Source organism: Chiloscyllium plagiosum, chromosome 39 (genome assembly GCF_004010195.1).
Source record: "Chiloscyllium plagiosum isolate BGI_BamShark_2017 chromosome 39, ASM401019v2, whole genome shotgun sequence".
NCBI classification, from domain to species: domain Eukaryota; kingdom Metazoa; phylum Chordata; class Chondrichthyes; order Orectolobiformes; family Hemiscylliidae; genus Chiloscyllium; species Chiloscyllium plagiosum.
In genome coordinates this window covers 10,260,158-10,274,828 of record NC_057748.1, presented here as the reverse complement: position 1 = coordinate 10,274,828, position 14,671 = coordinate 10,260,158, and the positions used below count along the sequence as shown (strand labels likewise).

At 45.5% G+C, this 14,671-nt stretch overlaps 1 protein-coding gene across 1 annotated transcript in view; it reads left to right on the top strand.

Annotated features, from left to right (window-relative positions):
• LOC122542020 (serine/threonine-protein kinase BRSK2-like) overlaps positions 1-14,671 on the top strand; it is a 175,407-nt gene that overhangs the window by 39,466 nt on the left and 121,270 nt on the right. The gene's annotated exons all lie outside the window — the stretch shown is intronic.

Genomic DNA, 14,671 nt, shown 5'->3' with positions numbered 1-14,671 from the left:
TCCAGGAAGGGGAGGGAGGTGTCAGAGATGGTCCAGGTAAATTTAAGGTCAGGGTGGAATACGTTGGTGAAGTTGATGAATTGCTCAACCTCCTTGCGGGAGCACCTAAGCTCCAGTGAATAGTTGTAACTGGTCCAGCCTCTCTTCATGTATCCGTCCTGCCATCCCGGGAATCAGTCTGGTAAACCGTATTGCACTCTGGCTAAAACCAGAGTATCCTTCCTCAGAAAAGCAAACAAAATAGGGCTCCAGGTCTCACCTGTACCATTGCAGCAAGACATTCCTTGCTCTTGTACTCACATCCTCTCGCTATGAAGGCTAACATACCCTGTGCCTTTTCACTGCCAGCTGCACCTGCATTTCAGTAACTGATATTGATTTGATTTATTATTGTTCACATGTACTGAGATATAGTGAAAAGTATTGTATTGAGTGCTAACCAAACAGATCTTACCTTACAGAAGGACATCAGGGTAACAGAACAGAATGCAGAATATAGTGTTACAGCTACAGAGAAGGTGCAGAGAAAGATCAGTTGTCATTTATGAGAGGTTCATAGGTCTGATAACAGTGAGGAAGAAGCTGTTCTTGAATCTGTTGTTACATGTTTTCAAACTTCTGTATCTTCTGCACAGTGGAAGAATCCTTACAGTGTAGAGGCAGGCCATTCAGCCCATCAAGTTTACACTGACTCTCCAAATAGCATCTCAACCAGACTCACCTCCCGACCCAACACTGTAACCCTGCATTTCCCATGGCTAATCCACCTAGCTTGCACATCCCTGGACACTACAGAGAATTTGGCATGGCCAGTCCACCTAACCTGCACATCTAGAGTGCGAGAGGAAACTTGTGCACCTGGAGGAAATCCCGGGGAGAATGTGCAGACTGGACACAGAGAGTCACCTGAGGGTGGAATCGAACCCAAGTCAACCCCTGGCATTGTGAGGCAGCAGTGCTAACCACTGAGCCACTGTGGCACCCCAGATGGTTGAAGAGGGTATAACTGGGGTGGGAGGGGTCTTTGATGATGTTGGCTGATTTCCTGAGGCAGTGGAAAGTATAGAGGGAGTCATTGGAAGGACGGCTGGTTTGCATGATGGACTGGGCTGCGTTCACAACTCTCTCATTTCTTCCAGTCTTGGGCAGACGAGCTGTGATGCATCCAGATAGGATGCTTTCTATGGTGCATCTGTAAAACTTGGCAAGAGTCATTGTGATATGTCAAGTTTTCTTAGTCTTCTGAGGACTGATATGCACGGACACCCAGGTCTCTTTGCATCTCCCCCTTTCCCAATCTGTCACCATTTACAGTGGGTCCTAACATCCCACCTCTCACTGGGGAGGGGAGCTGAGATCTGAGGAACACTTGTCCCGTATGTTTTCATTGTCACAGCATTGCAGGATCCTGATAAACACTGAGCCAGTGTCTCCAGGAGATTCCCTTTGCATTCAGGAAAGGGATCGAGTCTTTGTCCTGGGCCCTTGCTTAATCAGAGGCTGAACTACTCGCTCAGAAACAATGAGGAGCAGCGGATTTTAAACACAAGTGATTTGATCGCTCACTGCAAACGCTGTAATGTTTGGCAGTGGTTCATTGCATTTAGCTGATGAGCAGTAGGTAGCAGATACCAGAACCTTATTAACCAGGGCTCAGTGGGAAACACCCTCCTCTCCAAATCAGATGTTTAAGCGTTCAATCTGTAGGACAAGGAGATATAATTAATAAACTGAATTGTATAGAGTCCGACACTCTGGTGCGGGGACATGATGTGTAAAGGGTTAATGTCCATATGCAAATAGTTTACTTCGTCATTGGAAATGATGTGTGATCACGTGACATGACATTGAATTTTTTTTAAAGAATTAAATACAAACCTTATGGCTAAAGGGACTTAAGGGTTTGGGGAGAAAGCAGGAACAGGGCACTGAGTTGGAATGATTAGCTATGATTGTGTCGAAAGGCGGAGCAGGTTCAAAGGGCTGAATGGCCTACTCCTTTTATTTTCTATGATTAGAAGGGGCTGGTTATCTCTTGCAGCCTCACAGAGAAGGGGGAGTCTTCATCCTGTTAGTGTTTAAACTGTTTCAATCAAAGGTAATGTTTGCCGATAGCAAAAAAAACCCTCCTGTAAACGTTTACCAGCCTCTGACTCAGAACGGAACACGACGATTCAGAAACTTGAGAATAAAAGGTAAGACAGGCAAACACTCCTAGAGCTGTACTGAAGTGGTGCAGCATTGTTGGTGGTGCCATCTTTGTGATGGGATGTTAAACCGAGGCCTATGTGACTACCTCCTTTAGGTGGATGTAGAAGATTCCACAGCCAAAGAGGGGCAGGAGAAATCTCTGTGGTGCCCTGGTCAGTGTTGACCCCTCAAACGAAACAAATTACCTGTTCATATCCCCTTGCTGTCTGTGGGAGCTTGCTGAGTGCAAGTTGGTTGCTACAGTGTCTACTTTACAGCCAATGAAATACTTTTACACAGGGTCCTCCTGAGGTTGTGAGAGGCAGGTTGTAGCTGAATGATGTTAGTTCACTGTGAAACGTGCAGTAGGATAGATGACAAATTCAGATTTTAGACCTAGTAAGACAGAGATGACCTATAAGTGGTCAAACTGCAGCCCCCTCCACAACTCTTTCTCCCCGCCCCGTCTCCCCATGACCAATGGGCTGAGAGATCCTCAGTACTAGTCACCCAGAAGCCAGGCAGTGACTCGGTTAGGTTCTAGGCAGGAGTTCAGGTCTACACTTGGTAGCAGCTACAATCCCAAAACTCTCATACAAGGAAGATGTTATCACTCGTGAGAAATATTCTTTAAATGGAATTTTATTCTGGTGTTGGAAGGTGAAAACATGTCGTGGTTAAAGAATTAACTTCCCTGCTTATTGTCTCTTCATCAATCACACAGCATTCCTTCACCTCCCAACCCCTCCTTCTTCACCTCTCCCTCTCCAATTCCCCAAAACCCCTCCCTCACCCCCACTGCCAAAATCCCTGCTCCACCTCCTTAATCCCTCTTTCCCCAAAACTGCCTACCCGTTTCCTTCACCCTGCTTCCCAAAGCCCCCCAAACATCTTCCTCTTCAGCCCCACAATCCTACCCTCCTTCACCCCCAATACTCCCAACCCCAACCCCACTTCTCCAGCTCTCTCTGGAAAGGCCCCATCCACCCTCCAGATTCCAGTGAAAAAAGTATCAACCTACCCAACCTCTCCTTATAACTCAAACCCACTAGTCCCTGCCACTTCCTGTAAATCATTTCTGCACCCTCATCAGTTTAATAATAACCTTCCTATGACTGGTGCCAAGCAGGGAAGGATGTCCATACCAAGGCTTTAGCAGGAGCAAGGCTCTTCCATGGTAAACAATCAGTTCATTACATACAGGGGGACCCTGATTTGCAAGCACAATCTCATAATGAGCTGTCATTTCAAAGATCCGACATATAAGCAATCGATCGTAATTACAAATGGTTATCTTGTATTGTTCTGCATTTGGTTACGACTTGTGTAGAACTCGACTCCCAAACAGACTTTGCAATCCAGGCACTGCCTGTGGTATGTAATAGCTGGTTACATTGCAGCTGAGTTACATGACAGACTTTGATGAGACATAACACTCGATCTAAGAGTAAGTACACTTCACTGTTAACTAGATGGAGTTAGTATTAGAATGACAACTTAGAGAGCACACAAACACTGGATAGATCCCGAAGGGTCAATCCATTATAGCTATTTCTTAATCAGCCTGCTCAGAGATGTTAATGCTCACCTCTGTAGTGGTGAGGCTTGAACCCAGGCCTCCTCACTCAGATGTAAGGACACTATCACTGCACTGCAAGAGACCATAAAGTCCTTTATGATGGGTAAAGTTTATCTTGTGACACAAGATAACCCTTCCAGGTCCTGACTACCTTATCCAACTTGGAGCAGAGGCCTTGAGGCCTACTGAAGATGTTACCTAGTAGGGTGATGAAACATCTGGAAATGAACCTTCCAGCTCAGCGAGCAAATCTACATCCTGAGATTACTCCTACAAGGTGGCTCATATCTTTTACAAAAATAAAATAAAAGTCAGAGAATGCTGGAAAGATTCAGCAGATCTGACAGGATTTGTGGAGACAGAAACAGAGTTAATGCTTCACGTCTTCATTATCTTGTTTCTCTGAGTATCAGTACACTGTCTCTATAAGATCTCACCCACTCAGCTTCAGTCTGGATCTGCCCAGCCCCACCCCTGATTACCTGCCGCCGATAATTATTTATTTTATTTCCAGAACCGTGTCCAAATTCAGTTCCAGAAAGTGTTAATTGCTCTCTGTGTGAAGAAGCATTTTGTGATATGTCAGTGTTAATAGCTGGGCTGCGGGAGAGGCCATCGTGAAGATTTGCATTTATATAGAACCTTTCCCAATTCAGGAGACCTTCAGTTTGAAGTGTAACTACTGCTGTAATACAGACAAATGTAGAAATTAATTAGAGTGCAGCAAAATTCCATAACACTACACAACCATGTGTCAATGACCAGCTAATCTGCACAAAAACAGAAATCAATAGAGAAACTCAGCAGGTCTGGCAGCATGTGTGGAGAGAAAGCAGAGTTAAGTGACTCTTTCTCAGAACTGTCTTTACAAATGTTGTTTGAGGGATAAATATCTTTTTATATCCAGATGAGAACCACAGGTTCACATAGCATTCAAATGACAGCATCTCTGACAGTGTGACAGTCCCTCAATATTGCGCTGGGTCTTGATGCTCACGTCTCTGATGTTTAGTTAATTCTTTCATGGGAAATGGGCATTGCTGCCATTTGTTCCTGATCCATCATTGCCACTGGGCCGTTTCAGATTGAGGAATTATAAAATCAAGAACCGTTTCTTCATGGCTGTTATTTGAACAGACCTCTCATATATTAAAGTTGATCTTTCTCTGTAACACTACATTCTGCATTGTGCTATTACCCTGATGTACTTCTGTAAGGTATGACTGGCCTGGATAGCACACAGAGCAATACTTTTCCCTGCATCTCTGTACACGTGACAATAATAATAAGTCAAATCAATCACATTGTTGGGGGTCTGGAGTCACATGGAACATGGACCAGATAAGGATGGTAGATTTTCTTCCCGATAAGGCATGAGTGAACCAGGCAGGTTTTTAAAAACAATTGATGATAGTCGACATGGTAAACATCAGTAAGTCTACCTCTATACTTAAGAATTCATAATCAAATTGAAATGTTACCTGTAGCTGCGTTAGGATTTGAACTTCTGATCCTAGACTAGGAGGGCTGGTTAGTTGCCTGATAAGTTTAACATAATAGCATTGTATCCCCATAATCTGCTCTTTGAAAGGCGAGAGTTTGTGTTTTTTCCAACATGGTAAATGTAGGGTTACAGGGATTGGGGTGGGGGGTCAGTCTGTGTGGGATGTTGTTTGGAGGGTTAGTGTGGACTCAATGGGCCGAATTGCCTCTTTCCACCCTGTAGGGATTCCATTTCCTTCTTAAGCACCTGATCTACCTCTCCTGCTGCCTGTGAACATGCACACCAATGCTCCCCTGTACCCAATGTCCGACCATTCATCATGTCCTCTCTTGCCTTGTTAGTCCTCACCAGCATAAAACTACAACATAAAATCCCTCCGTGATCAATTACAGCTTTGAGCATTATATCTGATCAAGGAGACGGAGAAAGGAGAGATTGTCGTTATTATCACCACTTTTCAGAACATGTCAAAGCACTTCACTCACAGTCAGTTCCTCTAAGGGGCAGTGATTTCTGCTACACGGAAATCTGGCAAGGCAGAGCAATGACAAACAGGACATTTGGCTGGCTTCTGCAATTGCCCCTTGGGAGGGTTCCTTGCAGAAAGACTTTCTGGTGCCATAACTACTGCACCTAGGTCCAAACTAATGATGGATGAGACAGTGCAGTTAGTTCAGCCAGAGCCACCTCAGCTCCTTTCTGTTGCTAAATATAGAGAAACAGATTGGTTTCGGCACAGAAGGAGGCCGCTCATCCCATCAAGTCAGCACCAGCTCTTCAAAGGAGCAATGCGTCGGGTGCCACTCCCTTGCCTACCTCTCCTTAAACCTGCCCATTCTTTTTTGATAGCAGTCTAATTTCCTCTTTCAGTTAAACCTGCCTCCACCACTCTGTCAGGCAGAGAATGCCTCATCTTCCGCCTCGGAACACTTCAACCCCAGGGCATCAATATGGACTTCACCAGTTGCTACCTTCTCCCCAGCCCCACCCCCCACATTTATCTCTCCACCCTGGAGGCTTCCTACCTCTATTCCTGATGAAGGGCTTTTGCCCGAAACGTTGATTTTCTTGCTCCTCGGATGCTGCCTGACCTGCTGTGCTTTTCCAGCGCCGCTCTGATCTAAACAGCATATTCCAAACCACTGGCTCCATGCTTCTTTTGCCAATTACCTTCAGTCTGCCCTGTGATGTTTGTTGTACAGGAAAGCTGGTCTGAAAGGGTTAACTCAGAAGCTTTAAATAGCTCTGTTCTCTGTTCCTGGTAGCGAGCTAGTCTGTTTGTTGTTCAATGTTACAGCTACCATTCAGTGTGATGTAGACCTGAAAACGAGCTGTTAGGAGGTAACAGTGTCTCTTAGCTGGTGTTAACGTACTTAAACAGTCTCAAATTCATGTAACTCGTGGTAGCACCAGTACCTCTATTCATAGATATTGGTGGGCACAAAAAATTGCTGGAAATCACAATGGGTCAGGCAGCATTCATGGAGAGAAAGTAAGCTCAGGTGACTCTCTGTGTGGAGTTTGCACATTCTGCGTGGGTTTCCTCCGGGTGCTCCGGTTTCCTCCCACCGTCCAAAAATGTGCAGGTTAGGTGAATTGGCCATGCTAAATTGCCCATAGTGTTAGGCGAAGGGGTAAATGTCGGGGAATGGGTCTGGATGGGTTGCGCTTCGGCGGGGCGGTGTGGACTTGTTGGGCCGAAGGGCCTGTTTCCTCACTGTAAGTAATCTAATCTAAAATTTTGAGTCGAGTTGACTTTCAACAAATAGTCATCTAGACTCATTAGCTTGCTGTCTCTCCACGGATACTGCCTGACCCACTGTGATTTCCAGTAATTTTTGTTTTCAGTACGGAGTCCAGCATCTGCAGTAACTTGCTCCTAAGATGCTTTGGCAGCTTGGATTCAAGTCCTACCATAGCTGATGCTGAAATTTGAACTCAACAGAAAAATCCAGGCCAGAATGTTGGTCTAACAGTGACTGTAATTGTTGTGAAATCCCATCTGGCTCACTAATGCCTTTTCGAGAAGGAAATCACCTGGCCTGGCCAGGTGTGACTTCAGACCCACAGCAATGCCATTTATTTTTAAGGTCAGTCAAGGGATGGGCTATAAATACTGGCTTTCCCTATGAAGCTACAAATCATGAAGAAATAAAAATGAAAAGCTTCCGCATTCAATGTTTGACAAAAATAGGCCTTGCTGGATAAGTGCTGGCCCACTCTGTTGGTACTGATTGCATCGTAGAAGCGAGGAATAGGCCATTCAGCCCTTCGAGCCTGCTCATAGAGATGTACAGCACAGAAACAGACCCTTCGGTCCAACTCGTCCATTCTGACCAGATATCCCAACCCAATCTAGTCCCACCTGCCAGCACCCGGCCCATATCCCTCCAAACCCTTCCTATTCATATACCCAACCAGCTCTGCCATTAAACATGATCATGGCTGATCCTCTACCTCAATGCCATATCCCTGCTTTCCCCATATTCTTTAAATGCCTCTAAAATCTAAAAATGATCTCTTGCTTTTTTGAAGATATTCAAGAGGGAGAGGTTTAAGAAATTCAGAAATGAAGGATCCATTGGCGACATGAGGGAAAATGTTTGTTTTTATCTTTAGTGAGTGGTTAGAATCTGGAACGCATCACATGTGGATTTTTAAAAAGTATCTTCCTGGGATGAAGGCATCACTGGCTAGGCCAGCATTTATTGCCCATCCCAGAGCGCAGTTAAGAGCCAAAATATTGCTGTGGGTCTGGAGTCACATATAGGCCAAACTAGACTCAGGATGGCAATTTCCTTCCCTAAAGGACAGTAGTGAACCAGATGGGTTTTTCCAATGATCGACAATAGATTCACGGTCATCATTAGACTCTTGATTCCAGAGATGTACTGAATTAAAATTCTACTGCCTGCCAGGACATTACCAGGGTCTCTGGATTAACAGTCCAGCGATAATACCACTAGGCTATCGCCTCCCCTTAAAGTTGGGTGGGGGCGGGGGAGTAAACTCAGTCATGGCTTTCAATGGGGAATTGAAAGGTTTGAGGATGTGAAGATTTGTGTGGTTACAAGAAAATGGAATGGAGGAATAGCTCTGAGATAACTTGCTGTTGTGGACATGTATAGATACAAGAGGCTGAATGGCCTCCTTCTGTGCTGTAATGGTTGTATGGCCCACCCTCGAAAGGCTCTGTGAATCGTAAAGGGGCCTGACAAAAAAGAAAAGACCATTTTAGGATCAAATATAATAAAGGAGGAGGCCATCTCGCCCACTGATACCTCTGAAGGGGATCCATTAAGTACAATCTTATTTTAAGGCCCGGAAGTTTTTATTGTGTGTTACCGGGAAGCCAGGTCTGTGGCCGTCGAGGTCTGGGTTCTGGATTTGAGAGATGGCCTAGACCACAGGAGGCTTTGCCAAGCTCCAGAATCAGATTTTTATCCTTTGTTTCTAATTCACTAAGCAATTTCGGAATGCCCTTCTTTTCCTCTTGTCGTACAGAGCACTGAGGGTTCAAATTGTAGTGTCAGCAAGATGTACCTTCCATCACTAAAACCATGGTGGAAGGAGTGAGAAGCAGAGAGAGTGCTGCTTTGGTTAGAGAGAATGTTAGATATATATATATAGAGAGAGAGAGAGAAGGAGGGAAGGAGAGAGAGAGAGAGAATGACATTCTCATCCTGCAGTAAATCGAGCAAATTGACTGACTGCTCACTCAGCTCTTCTTGCTCTTAACAGTTTATCACGAGCTTGGTGCCAATGCCCTCTCTCTCGCTCACTAAAGGAAACATTGCTATTCCCTCTGCTGGTAAAAAATAATTACAGCAAAAATACCTCCTCTTGCCAGGTTTCTGTGAAAGGCCCTGAGTAATGAATGCAGAGTTTTCCTGCTCACCGGGGCCTCAGCGAGGGGTCCTGAATAGTTACTCGTTCCTGAGCAATGCCACTGGTCGAGGCTTTGGGGAAGGGGTGGCCAATCTCATGAACTAGGAGCAATGCCACTGCTAGGGGTTTGGGGAAGGGATGCGTGGTCTCGCAAACTAGGAGCAATGCCACCAGAGGTCTTGCCAACCATGAGCAATGACACCGGCGGGGGTTTGGAGAAGGGGAGGGGTATCACAAACAAGGAACAATGCCACTGGTGGGGGTTTGGGGAAGGAGTGGGCAGTCTCACGAACTAGGAGCAATGCCACAGGAGGGCTTTCCAATCACGAGCAATCCCACGAGATCGGGGTGATATGTTTGGAATAGGTTTCAGGTTCCCCTGCGAATCATGAAGTGATTATAGCACAGGAGGCCACTCGGCCCACTGTGTCTACACCAGCTCTCTGAAGGAGCAGTTCACCTCATGCCTTCTCCTCATCGTTCCATCCATTCTACCTTTTCAGGGCCCAACACCCATTTCAGACCCTTCATTCAAAGACTGGTTTACTCTGAGACAGTCAGCTACACTCAATGCACACGGAAACTGGGTTTTCCAATCGGGCAGACATGAGGACACCTGTGAGCTGTTGTCAGTAAAGTTAAAAGTTTAAGTGTATTTAGCTGAATGGGAAGCTAGAGAGGCAATTGACCCCCTTATGTCCCCACCCATAGGGCCCTCCCCAGCCATACTGCTTCCCCTCATACAGGGCCTTGGGCAGGAGGTACAGCAGACCCCAATAATTAGGGCCTAGCACTGTAGCGATCCCCCTTGTGCTTGGGTCAGGGGTCAGGTCTGTGTGCTCAGGTCAGGGGACTCGGACTAGGGACAGCTCTGGGAACCTTGATTTCTATCCTTGCCCAGTACCCCCATGGTTGCTATTGTCAAATGATCCTGTTGCTCACTTCTCACCCCATTATATGACTACTGCACAGCTAAGTATGTCTGTGTGTATGTATGTATGTATGTATATATGCTTGTGTGAGTATATGAGTGTATGTATATCTTAATAAAGGTGTGTGAGTTTGTTCATACATATTAGAATATGCATATGTCTGTATGAGTTTGCATATGTGTGTGAGCATGTGTCTGTGTGAGTGAATATCAGTTTCTCCATGTCTGTTTGAGTGTGTGTCTGCGTGTTTCTGTGTCAGTGTGTGTGTGTGAGCATGTTTCTGTGTGAGCATGTTTCTGTGTGAGCGGGTGTGTGTGTGTGTCTGTGCGAGCGCGTGGCTGTGTGAGCACGTGTCTGTGTGTTTCTGTGCAAGTGTGTGTCTGTGTGAGCATGTGTCTGTGTGAGCACGTGTCTGTGTGTTTCTGTGCGAGCGCGTGTCTGCGTGTGGTGAGGCCTAAAGCCAAGACCTCCGATATTAGCTCACCATCTTCGTACCAGATCTCAACTACCTTTTGGCTCCTGATGGCAGTGTGGACCAAAGGCCTGGGAACCAGCTCACTACAGTGTGCATGGCCAGGCTTTGAGGCCTAGCCCCAAATCAATCCCTAAACCTTTAGACCATGGTGTTAAAAGGTAGATTAAACCTAATAATAAACTTGTAGCAGCTTTCATTCACGTAAAGAAGATTAAGGTATGATTAGTTAGAGATCTGAAGGGATTGGACAGATCAAGCAGAGAGAATGAGATTGTTTCCAATGACTGAGGGGTCATTGATGCAAGATTAAATGTGAAGAGATTTAGGGCAAAGAGCAAAAGTTTTATTTCATAAGAGAGGGCTTTGAGTAAATGCAACAAATAATAAAATAGTTGAGGAAAGATATAGGAACAAGGTGGGAACATGGGATTGAGATAATTACATTGTGAGAGATAAAGAATAGCAGAGACTGGCTGGGTGAAATGGCCTGTTAACTTGTATAAATGTGAGGTTATCAACTATGGGAGCAAAACAGGAAGAAAGATTATTACTTGAATGCCTATAAATCGAGAGAGAGGAACGTGCAATGAAACCTGGGCGTTGTTGTACACCAGTTGCTGAAGGTAAGTGTGTAGGTGGTGAAGTAAGCACATGTTACGTTGACCTTCATAGCGAAAGGATTGGACAGGAGCAGGAATGTCTTTACAGGGCATTGGTGAGACCGTATCTGGAGCATTGTGTTCAGTTTTGGTCGCCTTCTTTGAGGAAGGATATGAGGAGTTGGTTAGCTCAGTTGGCTGGATAGCTGATTTGCAATGCAGAGTAATTCCAACAGTGTTCAATTCCCATACTCATTGAGGTTACCGTGAGGTTACCATAACTCCTTCTCAACCTCTCCCTTTACCTGGGGTGTGATGACTCTCAGGTTAAGCTACCACCAGTTGTCTCTCTCCCTCTGAAATTGGAAGTATGGTGTAGTTTCTTTTTTTAAAGAGAAGGTGTACCAGACTGATTCCTGGGATGGCAGGACTAATATATGAGGAGAGGTTGAATTCATTGCCGTTCAGAAGAACAAGAGAGATCTCATACAAACCTGTAAAATGCTGACAGGAATAGATACAGTAGATGCAGGTAGAAGCAAGTTAGTCAAGAGGCAGGGCTCACAGTCTAAAGACACGGGATAGGCCATTTAGGACTGAGATGAGGAGAAATTTCTTCACCCAGAGAGTAGTGAATCTGTGGAATTTATTATCACAGAAAGGAGTTTAGGCTAAAACATTGTATGAATTCAGAAAGTAGTTAGGTATAGTTCTTGGGGGTAAAGGGATCAAGAGATATGAGGGAAAAGTGGGAGCAGGCTATTGAATTGGATGATCAGTCAAGATCACTGTTGAATGGTGGAGCAGACCTGAAGGGCTGAATGGCCTACTCCTGCTCGTATGTTTTATGTCTGTATGTAATTGCGATCTTTGTTGATCTGTGCAGCTTGTAGTTGGGAGGAGATGCTGCAATGTGAACAAAACAAAACTGGAGTGCGCCGTGGTCTCAGTGAGGGGCACAGAGTGAATCATTCCTCACCTCTTTGGCTGGTCGATGGGCGGGACTGGGGTTCCTTGAACAGAAAGATAAAAATCACAAAGGGCCTGGTGTTGTGTAAATGACACATTGTCCTTTACTGTTCACCTGTTTTTTTTTCTCCCCACTGCACTGTCCTATTCAGTTTTTCTCCGTCGTTCCCATGCTGTTTTCCTTGTTTAGTTTCTTTTCCTTGGCTCAGGCGTCTCTCTTCACTCGCTAGCCACAATATAAAATGCTGCATCATTTTCCTCCCTCCCTCTCTCTCTCCCTTTCGAAACAACCCCACCCTCCGTCTGTCAACCCCACCCTGGTGTGGACCATCCCTGTGACAGCTGCTGGGTCCCACTGCCACTCCCCCTCACTGCCCTTCCCCCACAGCCCCCCCACCCGCGTTCCTACTTCTGTAGCTAACACCCACCATCTGGAGGTCCCGGGTGATTTCAAATTAACCCCGACACAAACACAAGCCTGAACATGAGCTCAATCATTGCAGGGGATTTGATTTCGAAATGGAGAGTCCTTGTTTCTGTCCCTTCCCTCACTTTTATTGGCCAAATTTGACCTACACATTGTTTCTTTCTCCTTTTTAAGACACACCTACCCCAGAGCTGAAATCCCTGTGCATTCCCAAATTTTCTTCACTCCACTCTTGGGGCCTGGGCTCAACGCGCTGGAATTCTTAAAAGTTGTCTACTGCTCTTTCCTCTTTCTTGAAACACATGGCACGGTGGCTCAGCAGTTAGCACTGCAGCCTCACAGCACCAGGGTCCCAGGTTCGATTCCAGCCTCAGGCGACTGTCTGTGTGGAGTTTGCACGTTCTCCCTGTGTCTGTGTGGGTTTCCTCCGGGTGCTCCGGTTTCCTCCCACAGTCCAGAGATGTGCAGGTCAGGTGAATTGGCCATGCTCAATTGCCCAGAGTGCTAGGTGCATTAGTCAGAGGGAAATGGGTCTGGGTGGATTACTCTTCAGAGGGTCGGTGTGGGCTGAAGTGCCTGTTTCCACACTGTAGGGAGTCTAAAAAAAAGCGGACCTCTTTGACTGAGCTTTGGTGACCAAGGGGATGAAGGATTGTCGGGGGACATGTAGAGTTAGAATCATAGCAAAATAGGAGTAGGAATAGGCCATTTGGCCCTTTGAGCCATTTAATATGATCATCCAACTCAGTCCCCTATTCTCATTTTCTCCTCATACCCTTTGATTTCTTTAGCCCTAAGAACTGTATCTAAGTCTCTCATGAAAACATGCAATGTTTTGACCCCAAACACTTCCTGTGGCAGAGAATTCCTTGGGTTCATCACTGTCTGGGTGAAAACATGTCTCCTCATCTTGGTCCTACAATGGTCTACCCTATCCTCAGATTGTGATCTCTGGCTCTGGACTCTCCAGTCTTAGGGAACATCTTCCTACATTTACTGTGTCTAGTCCTGTCAGAATTTCATAGGTGTCTATGAGATCTCCCCCTTCATTCTTTGAAATTCCAGTGAATATAGTCCTAGCTGGGCAAAATGAGTTGGATGGACAGGAATTCATTGGGATGGATGGGAATGAGTTGATGGAGACAGGAATGGATTGGAATGGTTAGGAATGGGTTGGGATAGATTGAAATAGATAGGAATGGATGGAAATATGCTTAGACAGACAGGAATGGGTTTTGGGATGGATAGAAATGGATTGGTAGTATAGGAATGAGATAGAGACAGGAACGGGTTAGGAAGGATAGGAATGGGCTGGCAATACAGGAATAGGTTGAGATAGATAGGAATGGGTTGGGATAGAAGAGAATAGGTTGGAATGGGTTGGTAGAGGCAGGAATGTGTTGAGATGGGCAAGAAAAGGGTTGAATTGCCTGGGAACGAGATGGAAGTGGTTAGAATGGACTGGATTAACGGGACATGGGATGGGAAGAAGTCTGCTTAATGTTTAAATGTGGTTCCATCATTGATTCCATGAAAATGTAGTTCTTCACACCATGACAGACCAGGTGACAATACTTTGTTCCCGTCCATTCCTTCTGTATTTTTTCGACATCTGACAGCAACCTGGAAATTCCAGATTCTCACTTGATAAATCGTCGCCGTCTCACCATCTCTTCATTGTACCTCGCCTACTTCCTGGAGGCCAGGTTGACCAGGGCACCTGCCCTCCATTTTGAAACTTACTGAACTAGGACAGTATCCATTTTGGTTATATTTTTTCAATAAACCAAATAGAAATTGGAAATTTTAACTGGTTTAGAATGCTATTGCTTGCTTGACAGTATCAAATTAAATGTAGGTAAAAATAAGGACTGCAGATGCTGGAAACCAAATTCTAGATTAGAGTGGTGCTGGAAAAGCACCGCAGGTCAAGCAGCATCCGAGGAGCAAGAAAATTGACGTTTCGGGCAAAAGCCCTTCATCAGGAATAGAGGCAGAGAGCCTGAAGGGTGGAGAGATAAATGAGAGGAGGGTAGGGGTGGGGAGAAAGTAGCATAGAGTACAATAGGTGAATGGGGGTGGGGATGGAGGTGATAGGTCAGAGAGGA